This window comes from Elaeis guineensis, chromosome 3 (assembly GCF_000442705.2).
Source record: "Elaeis guineensis isolate ETL-2024a chromosome 3, EG11, whole genome shotgun sequence".
Classification (NCBI taxonomy): domain Eukaryota; kingdom Viridiplantae; phylum Streptophyta; class Magnoliopsida; order Arecales; family Arecaceae; genus Elaeis; species Elaeis guineensis.
This window is the reverse complement of record NC_025995.2, coordinates 73,045,515-73,057,027: the sequence shown is the minus strand read 5'-3', so window position 1 is coordinate 73,057,027 and position 11,513 is coordinate 73,045,515.

Here is an 11,513-nt window from a genome sequence, read left to right as displayed (position 1 = left end):
GCCAAATATGATCTGGCTCATCCAGAGAACCTTGAGAAGATTTTTCTCAGTCTAATTAAAGCTTGTCCAGCTTAGAAAAGGCTTATCTTAATTCATGAGATGAATTTAAGACAATACCTACTAATTTCTAGCACCTGCCAATTTTATTTTAGGACATCTGTCAAAAGTTGACATATGGGTCTTAAACTGAAGAGGATTCATTGGAGGATTTTTGTAAAGTATCCATATATCCAAACTACTTCAAATTAGGTGCCATAATCAAATTATGATATGAGCTCAATTGGATTTAAGTGGGCACCCAAATGGATAAGAACCAAAGAGTCCTGATAAACTTGGACTCTTTGGCACCACCTTATTTGTGCTTATCCAATATTGGTGCCAACATAGGAGAGAGCATGAGGATTTTTATCTGATGTGATCATATGACATCACTCCATCAATCAAAATTTTTTCAAAAATTATTGGAATTTTTTGATTGATCGAATGATGTGGCACTGCGCAGCATACAGGATCTATATAAACCCTGCTGCACCTAGGGTTTCGAGATAGAACTTGTTTTATACAAAAACCCATTAGCTGCCACCCCTTCCCCTCTTCTCCATGTCCTCCCTGCTCTCCTTTCTCCTCTCTTCATGTCCAAGTAGTTGGACATTCATCTGGCAAAGGTACAAGGCATGGTGATGCCTGGAACAGAAGGCTGCAGGACATCTTCGACAGGCTGCTGCTCCAACTTCAGAAGGAGTTTTGAAGTACTTCCAAATCAGATATTGATCTAATTTTTGGAACATAGAATTGTGAGGAGAAGATGTTCTAGATCCTACCTGAGTGGATACTAGTAGAGGTCAGATGCTTGCGTGGCTACAACAGAACCTCAGGCAGTGCTGTGATCATCTACAGGATAATTAGATTACCCTTGAGGTATGTCTATATTTCTCATACTTTTAGATTTAATTTTAGATTTTAAATATCAGATAATAAAATTAGATCTAATAGATATTAGATCTGAAATAGTGTAGGATAAAAATTTTTAATTTATTCTGCTCCAGATTTGATGAAATCTGAAAAATCCTATATAGGAAAAAGGCAATTTTTCCTTCACGTCAACCCTTTAAGAAAGGGAAGAGGAACAAGAAGAAGAAGAATAAGAAGGTGCATTCGCATGCTAGAATGTCTGCACAGGGTCAGACCAAGAAATGCAAGCCCGACCAGAGCTAGGCGGAGTGCTTTTTTTGTAAGAAGCAGGGGCACTGAAAGAGGAACTGTCCTCTATACATTGCCTCTCTGGATCCGAACAGGCCGAAGAAGAAGTAAGGTAGTTATATGATAACACCTTGCAACTTTTTTATTTGTGATACTACTGCCTGGGTATTGGATATTGGAAGCCCTTATCATACTTACAATTCGATGCAGGGTTTGCAGGTCAATAGAAGATTTGATGACGGCGAGAGGTTCCTGAATGTTGGAGATGGAAGTAAAGTTCCAGTTCTAGCTTTAGGAATCATGAACTTTGTTATCAATTCTCGTAATATAATTCTGAGTGAATGTCACTATTGTCCAAATTTTTTATTAAATATTATTTCTGTAGGCCTTTTGGCCAAGTACGGTTATGAATTTTTAATGAAAGAAAATGTTTGCAATATCATTTTGAATAGTGTTACAATGTTTGTTGGATAAATAAATAATAAAATTTACTTACTATCACAGCCTGTTAATGTGGTTCAAACTTTCGGTAAACACCCTAGAATAGATAATGTGTCAGAAGTCTACCTTTGACACTGTAGGCTAGGTCATATCAATAAGAATAGAATAAACAGGTTGGCTCAAGAAGAAATTCTTGAAGTTGGTGACTGTAAATCACTTCCAACCTGTGAGTCCTGTCTTTTTGGAAAAATGACCATGTCACCTTTTACTGAAAAAGCTAAGAGAGCCAGTGAACTCTTGGGTTTGGTACATTCTGATGTATGTGGACCCATGAGCTCAAGTGCAAGAGGTGGATATTTCTACTTCATAACCTTTATAGATAACCTATCGAGGTATGGGTATGTCTACTTAATGAAGCATAAGTCGGAGTCATTTGAAATGTTCAAACTATTCCAAAATGAGGTAGAAAAATAAAATGAAAAGTGTATTAAAATTCTTCGATCTGATCGAGGAGGTGAATACCTTTTCAATAATTTTCTGACATATCTTGGAGAGAATGGGATTCTCTCTCAGTGGACTCCTTCTGGAACACCACAGCATAATGATGTGTCTGAAAAGAAGAATCGAACCTTGTTGGACATAGTTCGATCCATGATGGGGTTTGCTGGTCTATCGATCTTTCTCTGGGGATATGCGCTCGAATCAGCTTGTTACCTTCTAAATAGGGTTCCGAGTAAGTCTGTAACTAAAATGCCATATGAGATATGGATAGGACGTAAGCCAGTACTCTCGCACCTTAGAGTTTGGGGGTGTCTGGCTTATGTTAAATATTTAATTACGGACAAGCTTGGACCTAGGTCTGACAAGTATAATTTCATAGAGTACCCAAAAGAGATCAAAGGGTATTATTTCTACATAGCTGATGAGCAAAAGGTGTTTGTCAGCCTTAAGGCAATCTTTCTAGAAAAGGAGTTCCTTGGTGAAGGGACTGTTGGCTCTAAGGTCGAATTTGAGAAAGTTCGGCAGGTGGAAAAATCGACATAAGTAGCTGAACCTGAACCGAATTTGGTTAGATCAGATCTGGAGCCCATTGTTCATGCACCCTTAAGGCAATCTGGTAAAGTACCACGTCAACCGGATAGATACTATAGTTTCTTGATCCGGAATGGTGATCCTGTCGAACTTGATGAAAATGATGAGGATCCGATCACCTACATGGATGCAGTGCAGAGACCTGACTTTGAGAAATGGCTAGAGGCCATGAAATCCGAAATGGAGTCCATGAAGGTCAACATGTGTGGACATTGGTTGACCCACCCGAAGGAGTAAAACCCATAGGGTGTAAGTGGGTCTTCAAGAGGAAGAGGGATGCAGAAGGAAAGGTGGAGACCTATAAAGCCCGACTGGTTGTCAAGGGATATCATCAATGTTATGGTATAGACTATGACGAAATATTTTCTCCTGTGGCAATGCTCAAATCCATTCAGATTATGCTTGCGATAGCTACCCATCCGGATTATGAAATCTGGCAGATGGATGTGAAGACAGCTTTCCTAAATGGAGAGCTGGATGAAGAGGTGTATATGATACAACCTGAAGGATTCACATCCACAGATGAGTCTAAGGTGTGCAAGCTACAAAAATTTATTTATGGACTTAAGCAGGCATCCCGAAGTTGGAACATACATTTTGATAAGACGATCAAGAGTATGGCTTCATTAAGAACAGAGAAGAGCCCTGCATTTATAAGTGGGCTAATGGTCCAGTAGTGGTATTTCTTGTATTGTATGTGGATGACATTCTCCTAATCGAGAATGATGTCCCTGCATTACCGAAAATAAAGATTTGGCTGTCATCATAATTCTCCATGAAGGATCTGGGAGAAGCTTCCTACATCCTAGGGATGAAGATCTATAGGGATAGATCTAAAAGGTTGCTTGGCTTATCCCAGTCCATGTACATTGATACTATGCTGAAGAGGTTCAGCATGGAGAATTTCAAGAAATGCTATCTACCGATAGGCCATGGAATTTCTCTCTCGAAGAGGGATTGTCCGACAACACCTCAAGAGAGAGAGCGTATGGGTAGAATTCCATATGCTTCGACAGTGGGATCTATCATGTACGTCATGACATGTATACGACCAGATGTGACATATTCACTAGGGGTAGTGAGTAGATACCAATCTGATCTAGGGGAGAATCACTGGAAGGTTGTTAAAGCCATCTTGAAGTATTTAAAAAATATTAAAAATCAGTGGCTTGTTTATGGTGAGTCGGACTTGAGACTTATATGGTTTAGAGACTCTAGTTTTCAGTCTAATCACGATGACAGCAAGAGTGTATCAGGATTTATTTTTATCCTTAATAGTGGGACTGTCTGCTGGAAGAGTTTCAAACAGCACACTGTGGCTGATTCAGTTTGCGAGGCGGAGTATGTCGCTGCATCAGATACTGCCAAAGAAGCGGTGTGGCTGAGAAAATTCATCATCGAGCTTGGAGTAGCATCCTCTCTTGTTGGTCCAATTCTGCTCTACTGTGATAGCTCTGGAGCCATTGCTCAGGCAAAAGAACTGAAGGCACACCAACGGACGAAGCATATTCAGCATTGCTACCATCTCATCTGAGAAATCATGGATCAAGATGATGTCGACCTTCAGAAGATCGATGGAAAGAAGAATCTGGCTGACCCATTCATTAAAGCCATTATGGTGAAGGAGTTCGACGATTTCAAGTCGAAGATGGATATTAGATACTACACCGATTGGCTTTAGGCAAAGTGAGACATTGTTGGGAATAGTGTCCCAAAGCCAATCATCAACCTGTTGACGGTTGTACTTCTTTTAATATTAGTATATAAATTATAAATAAATAAAAATTATTTTAGCATTTTCATCTCAAATTATTTCATCTTCTAATGAACTCCTATGTTGTGGTGAAGTCCTTAAGACTATTTAGACTCGACAAAGGAGGATTTGTCGTTGAGTCCTTAAACTTGTTCATGATCAAATGATACGTTGTTACCAAGGACAACAACGTTTATCAAGCATAGGTCATTGTGTGCCATATGGGTTGGTTGTCCTCTTAACCAAAGAGTGTGGAGACACTGGTATGGCATACAAGTGAGATGTAAGGGTACATCTGCACTGAACGTGACCGACTCTGGAGCAATTTCTGCTGTCATGATTTACTCCGATGGGATATGGGTATAACTATCCCTCCGACCTGAGACAACTATGGTGACTTGCAAGCAACTCACTGCACTTAGGCACTGGACTACCTGAATTTCTAATTCAGTGACAGAAGGATGCTGGGTGTAGTCAAGTACTTGACTTGTCGGTGCGTGTGTCAAGATGGGATTGACCACTCCAGTTCAGGAGCTGTGTACAGTCGTGTTTCAATTTAACAAAACTTTGGCCAGAGTAGTCCTAGTGAGGAGTCACAGGACTGTTTGAGTTGAGCACGATTCAGATGATCTGATCAGGGTTGACAGTTTAACCCTGAGTCATCCTAAACACAGGGGTCAAAAGGAATGAATTATACAATAACCATATTCACATAGATTTTGAGTGTTGCGATTGCAACTATTTGACCTATCCAGACATCGAGTACCATTGCTAGATGATCACTTTGATTAGTACAGGAATTGGTTCCTGTGCTACCGACTTAAGTTCGAACCTGCGGGGTCACACACATTAGAGGTTCCTATCTGATCTGATGGCTGGTGAAGAGTCGTACATGTCTGAGATTCTGTGATTGAGAATCAAGATTCTCTAATCATGAGTTTCACACATTTTGGGTACCGGGATCAAGAGTCCCATTGGTTTGGAACTTTTCGATCAGGATTTCATATCGATGAATTCTGATACCCGATTACCCATCGGATTTGGACTCAGTATTTATGAGAGGTTTAATTAGTGATTTGATCACTAATTAACTCAATTTAATTGAGTAATTATTTTTGGATCAAGTCCACTTGACTTGGATTCAGTTGGGTTTGATCCGATTAGGTTAAGTGTTGACCTAATCGTCGAAGTGGTTTGGTCCCTGATTTGATCAGGGGTTGGGCTTAGTCAATTTCTAATTTGATTAGAATTTTATTGAGTCTAATTAAACTTAATTTAAGTTGGATTTAATTTAGTCTAACTGTGCTTAACCTATTTTAATTAGGTTGGCTCAATTATGTTCAAACCACCTTGACTTTTCTCCCTGCACCACCTCACTTCTTTAGCGCCCATTTGAATTCACGAGAAGCAACTTCTCATGAAGTTTCTCCCACTTAGAAGGCATCCCATGCCCCACATTTGTGTGCCATATGGGTGGATAAAGATGGTTGGTTGGCCATTCAAATTCAAAAGAAAGTTTGAATTTGAATGAGCAACCAACTCCATGCGCCACCTCTTATCCTTTTGTGCGCCCCATGTTCTACACGAGAAAGTGTTTCTCGTGTAAACTTTCCATGCACAAAGAAGCCACACCCCTTCTCTTCTCACACCCAAGTGGATAGGGATGAGTTGGTTTGCATTTGAATTCAAATTCGATTTGAATTCAAATATGCAACCACTTATCTTTATCCTCTCACGCGGATAAGACACATCTTGCATTATTTTAAAAAGAAGAGAAAGGTGGGGCGTGTGCACAATCTGATCTAAAAAAGAAAAGAGGGCGTGAGGAAGGTTTCTGTATATTTTTGAAAAGTTTAAAATATTTTGAGAGGAAAGAAAGAAAGAGAGTGGGAGCAGGGTCTTCTGTGAGCATCCTAGGGTTTCAGCCTGGGGTTCGGGAAGTGAGAAAGTGAGCTATGAGTGTCGTGAGCCCACCAAATTCAAGGAAGAGTATCATCAACCTCTCAAGCATATTTTTTGATGATCCAGAGTATCCAAAGAATCGACAGACATCGATCAAAGAAGTTCGATCAACATCGACCATCGAAAGGGCTCTACAACGAGCTAGCACTCGTGAGGAGCCGATCAGATCGGAAGCTTCATGTGGATGATCCACAGATGTCAAACATATTGTGTGGCTACATTGCGATGATCAGATCCTTCTGACGATGATCAGATTGTGGTGATCGACTACCCACACAAAGATATTATGTTCTGAACACATAACAGTAAATTATTTACTATTCAAATTTGAATTTAAAATTTAAATGCATGCATGCTATATATCATATTTAGATCCTAGTATAGGATAAATATATATTAATTACTTAAATTAATTAATAATTTTCACTGTAAAATAGTGATTTTGAAAAAATTTTAAAATTACCATTTTACTCCTGCACTAAAAATTTTACTTCAGTTTCGACTAGCTACATGTACAATATAACAGTCTAAGTCTGACGGTAGTCGAAGAGGGTAGGTCCAACGGCTTTAGTAGCAACCCTTGCTCCATTATCGATCTGAAGGATCATCTCACCATTCCTTAACCCTCTACTGTCTACTAGATCCTGCATAAAAGTATATATGTGAGTACTTGAACCAGTCTAATATCCAACTAGATGTAGAGAAAACCATTAGGTTAGATTCAACAACGAGCATACTTTCTGAAGGTTTATTATCCTTCTTGGTCTTCAGGTCCAGGTATAAAGGATAATTTCTCTTTCAGTGGCCATCATTCTCATGGCGGAAATATTTTCCTTTGTCTATAGCATTCTTCAAAATGTCCTTCTTTGACTTCTTCTCCTTCTTCTACTTCTTCATAGGTTTGTTCTTCTTCTTCTCAGAAGACTTTTTTTTGAAGGAAGAAGCCTGCTCTACAGCAAGAACAGAGTCCTTTGAACTCTTCAAGGTTGCCTCTGTTGTTACCAACATGTTGACATGTTTGGGTAGGGTCCAGTCCATCTTGTTCATATGGTAATTTATTATAAATTGACCAAATAAATTAGTAAAGAATTGCAAGATCAGATCCACTTGCAATTACTTCTGCATCATAAGATCGAGCTTCTCAAGCTCTTCAAGTCCTTGATCATTGTCAAATAATTATCGTAGACCAACCGCCCCTCGTGCATTTTGAAATTGAAGAGTCTCTTTGGCACTTCAAAATACATAGTTTGGCCCTGCTCACCATATAACTCTTGTAGGTGAGTGATCATAACCCTGGTCGTGTTAAAAAATATGTCCAAAAGCTAATCATCTAGGTTGTAGATGATTATGTTCCATACAAGTATACGAATTATAAAATGATAAATGTTATCTGACAGATTCATCATAAAAAATACATCTTCTAAAATAGAACTCATATGTTATGATGAAGTACTTAGAACTACTTCTAAAATGATAAAGAAGAATTTATCATGTGGTTCTTAAATCCTGCTCCGATCAAATGATACAATTATCATAAGGTTATCAAGAATAGATCGTTGTATGCCATATTAGTTGGTTGTCCTCTTAACCAAGACGTGTGGTGATACGAGTATGACATACGGGTGATATGTAGGAGTATATTTTACTGAGCGTGACTACTTTCATAGCACTCTACTGTCAAGAGCTACTCTGATGAGATATGGGTATAAGTATCCCTCAAACGTGAGATTGCCTTGGTGACTTGCAAGCAACTCATTGTGCTTCAGTGTCAGACTACCCAAATTTTTAATTCGATGATGGAAGATTTTTGGGTATAGTCAAGTACTTGTAAAGTCTAAGTATGAGTCAAGATAGGATTGACCACTTCAAGTAAAATTGAAGATGATGCATCATTGTATTTCAATTCAGCAAAATTTTTGCCAAAGTAGTCCTAGTGAGGAGTCACAGGATTTTTGAGGTTGAGACACAATGTAGATCACTTTTCTTGGGTTGACAGTTTAATCCAAAGTCATCTTTGAGCATCGAATATCAAAGAGATGAATTATATGATAACTATATCCGCATGGGTTCTAGAGTGTTACTAGACATACATTCGACCTATCCGGACATCGGATCTCATTGCTAGATGATTATATCGATTAGTATAAGAATCATTTTTATGCTACCAACTTAGATTCAAACCTATAAGATCACACACATAGAAGTACCTGTCTGATCAAATGGCTGATCGATGATTATGAATCATTGGAGGGTTTAATTATCAATTTGATTAATGATTAATCCTATGTAAAGATTGTAACAAATTATTTACTAATAGTTAGTAAATTAAAAAAATAATTAATTAATAATATAATTATTAATTGGCTCAATTTGATTGAGCAATAGGGATTGGATTAGATCTAATTGAATTGGATTCAATTAGAATAGCTTTGGATTAATTGGATGCAGCCCCATTGAATAACATAATTTATTCTAATTGATCTAAGGGATGCATAAATATAAAATTATTTTATATATATTTTGATTGGATCAAATTTTATTGGATAATAGGCTTGATTGGATCAAGTCCTATTATCAAATAGCTTCCCTAATATCTATTAAGATTGTATCCCTAGATCAATGGGGTTTTTAATCTAACTAATTTTCAATTGGATTGGGACCTAATTAATTCATAATTGGGCAAGATCCAATTAGTTAGTTTGTTATAATTAATTTCTAAATTACTTAGGATTGAATCTAAAAATTAGTTAGAAATTGAAAAAGATCTTGAATCCTATTTGGAATAGGACTTAACCAACTTGAGAACCCCATGTGATATTTATTTCTTACACCACACCTCTCTTCACCATGAGAAAAATTCCCTACACCCCATATAAGGCACCCCCTTTCTTTCTTCCATATAATATAGGCATCTCTTTTTTCCTTTTTCTTGTCGCCCAAATAGATCAAGGAAGAAGGGGACGTCCAACCCACATATCATGCATCTTGTCTCTCCTCTTCTCCTCCCTTCTTGAAAGGTTTTTGAAATCTTTTTTTACTAATTTTTGGGCATCAAAAAGAGACTTCTCTACTGGTTATACAGTAAAAAATTGAAGAAGAAAAGTAAATTCCAAGGAGAGAAAGATCAAGGAAGAAGATGAGTCTTCTTTCTTGTGCGCAACCTTGAAGAAGAAGAAGTTCTTTTTCAGATTTTTTTTTATTTTTTTTAAAATAAAAATTAGATTAGATCTAATTTTTAACATAAAAATTTTAAGAAAAAATATTAAAAAAAAATTGGTTGGATATTTGGGGCTTCCTAGAATTCTAGATCAAGGAAGAAAAGGAAGAAGAAGAGAGAAGAATGATTCTTCTCTTGGATTCTTCTTTTGAATTTTTTTTAGAACTTAAGATTTCATATAATTTTTAGTATAAAAATTTAGATTAGATCTAATTTTTATTATAAAAAATTAAATTAAAAAAATTCTTCTTAAGGGTGTGAAAGGATGAGAGAAAGGTTCTCCCTTATGTGTGAAAATTAAGAAGAATGAGTTCTTCTCTTGATCTCTATTATAGAGATCAGATGCATGGATTTAGAAAAAAAAAAGAGAGGGACTCCTTAATCTTTAATTTTATCATATATTTCTTAGATCAGCCAAAGGATGGTGTCCTTGTGAGTTAGCACTCTCAGAAAGATTGATCAGCGTAAGGGCTTCGTGTGGATATCTGTAGAGGTCGGATGCATGTACGACTATCAAGCATCATAAAGAACTATCTATCATGAATTTTAAATGTACTGATCTACTATCCACACTCAGATATGAGATTTTGATCTCAATTAATTTTTAGATATAATCTAAATATGAATTAGATATGATCTAATTACATATAGATATGATCTGTACTTACTAAATTTTATATTTTAGATGTGTATACATGCATATTAGTTTATATCATAGATTCTATATAGTAATTTAGATTTGATCTATACATGCATTATAGATTAAATTATTTAATTTATATATATTTCATTATAAAATTTTAAAAATGCATGCACAACACCATCCCACTTCCCTTCAAATGGTATTAGAGCCAGGTTCATTATGACATAAACATATATGCATGTAGAGTTGAAATCTAAATTTAACAATGCATGAGATATGTTATGATCTGATTTTAGGTATGATTTAATATAAAATCAGATCTAATACAACTTTAGATTTGATCTAAATTTTTGCATATATGATATATGAATTATATTAGATGTTCTGAGTAGCAAAGTACTTGAATTGGATAATCACCAGGCCATCCGTCATAGGAGTAAGTAAGGTTACATGATCCTCTCTTTTCATTCAATGGGATCTCTTCATGGCGTATAGGGGTGCCACTGTGAAATCCCATGAAGAAGAAAGCAAAAAGAGAAAATTTACTTTCTTGCAAAATTCTAGATCTTGAAACCCTAGGTGTTGTTGTATGTGATACAAGTTACGAAGAAACTAGTTACATCTGATCTTAATTAATCAAAATTATTTTGATTAAAAATCATAAAAATTTAGATTTGATCTAAAAATTTTATGATTTAATGTAAAAAGTTTACATAAGAAATTATTTCATAACCTTAATCCATGTTGATGCGATACTTAATTAAGAATTAAGAAATATATCTTAGATCTAAAAATTATGATTAAAGATCTAATGACATTGCATAAAATATGGGGCATGGGATAACTCAAATCAGGTTCTTTTAATTGGTTTAGACCTAAGGTTAGAATCAAAGACTTAATAGACTAAAAAGAGTAGTTGATCCAATCTAACTAATAGTTGATTTAGATTAGATCAAGGGTATTCTAGATCAAAAATAATTATTGTAGTTGATCGAGTCCATATCTTTGATCAAACGAAATGGACCTTGATTCAGGCCCAAAGATTGAGCTCAAGTCATTAGGCTGATTAGATCGCTAGGTGACTCGAGTTGGCCCATGTTGTTAAGGTTAATCAGTATGACTGATTTAGGTGCCCTGGATTGACTTGTCTCTAATCTTTCTTATGATTTGATAAAGTTAGTGGAAGAATCTATGACATGCCAGTT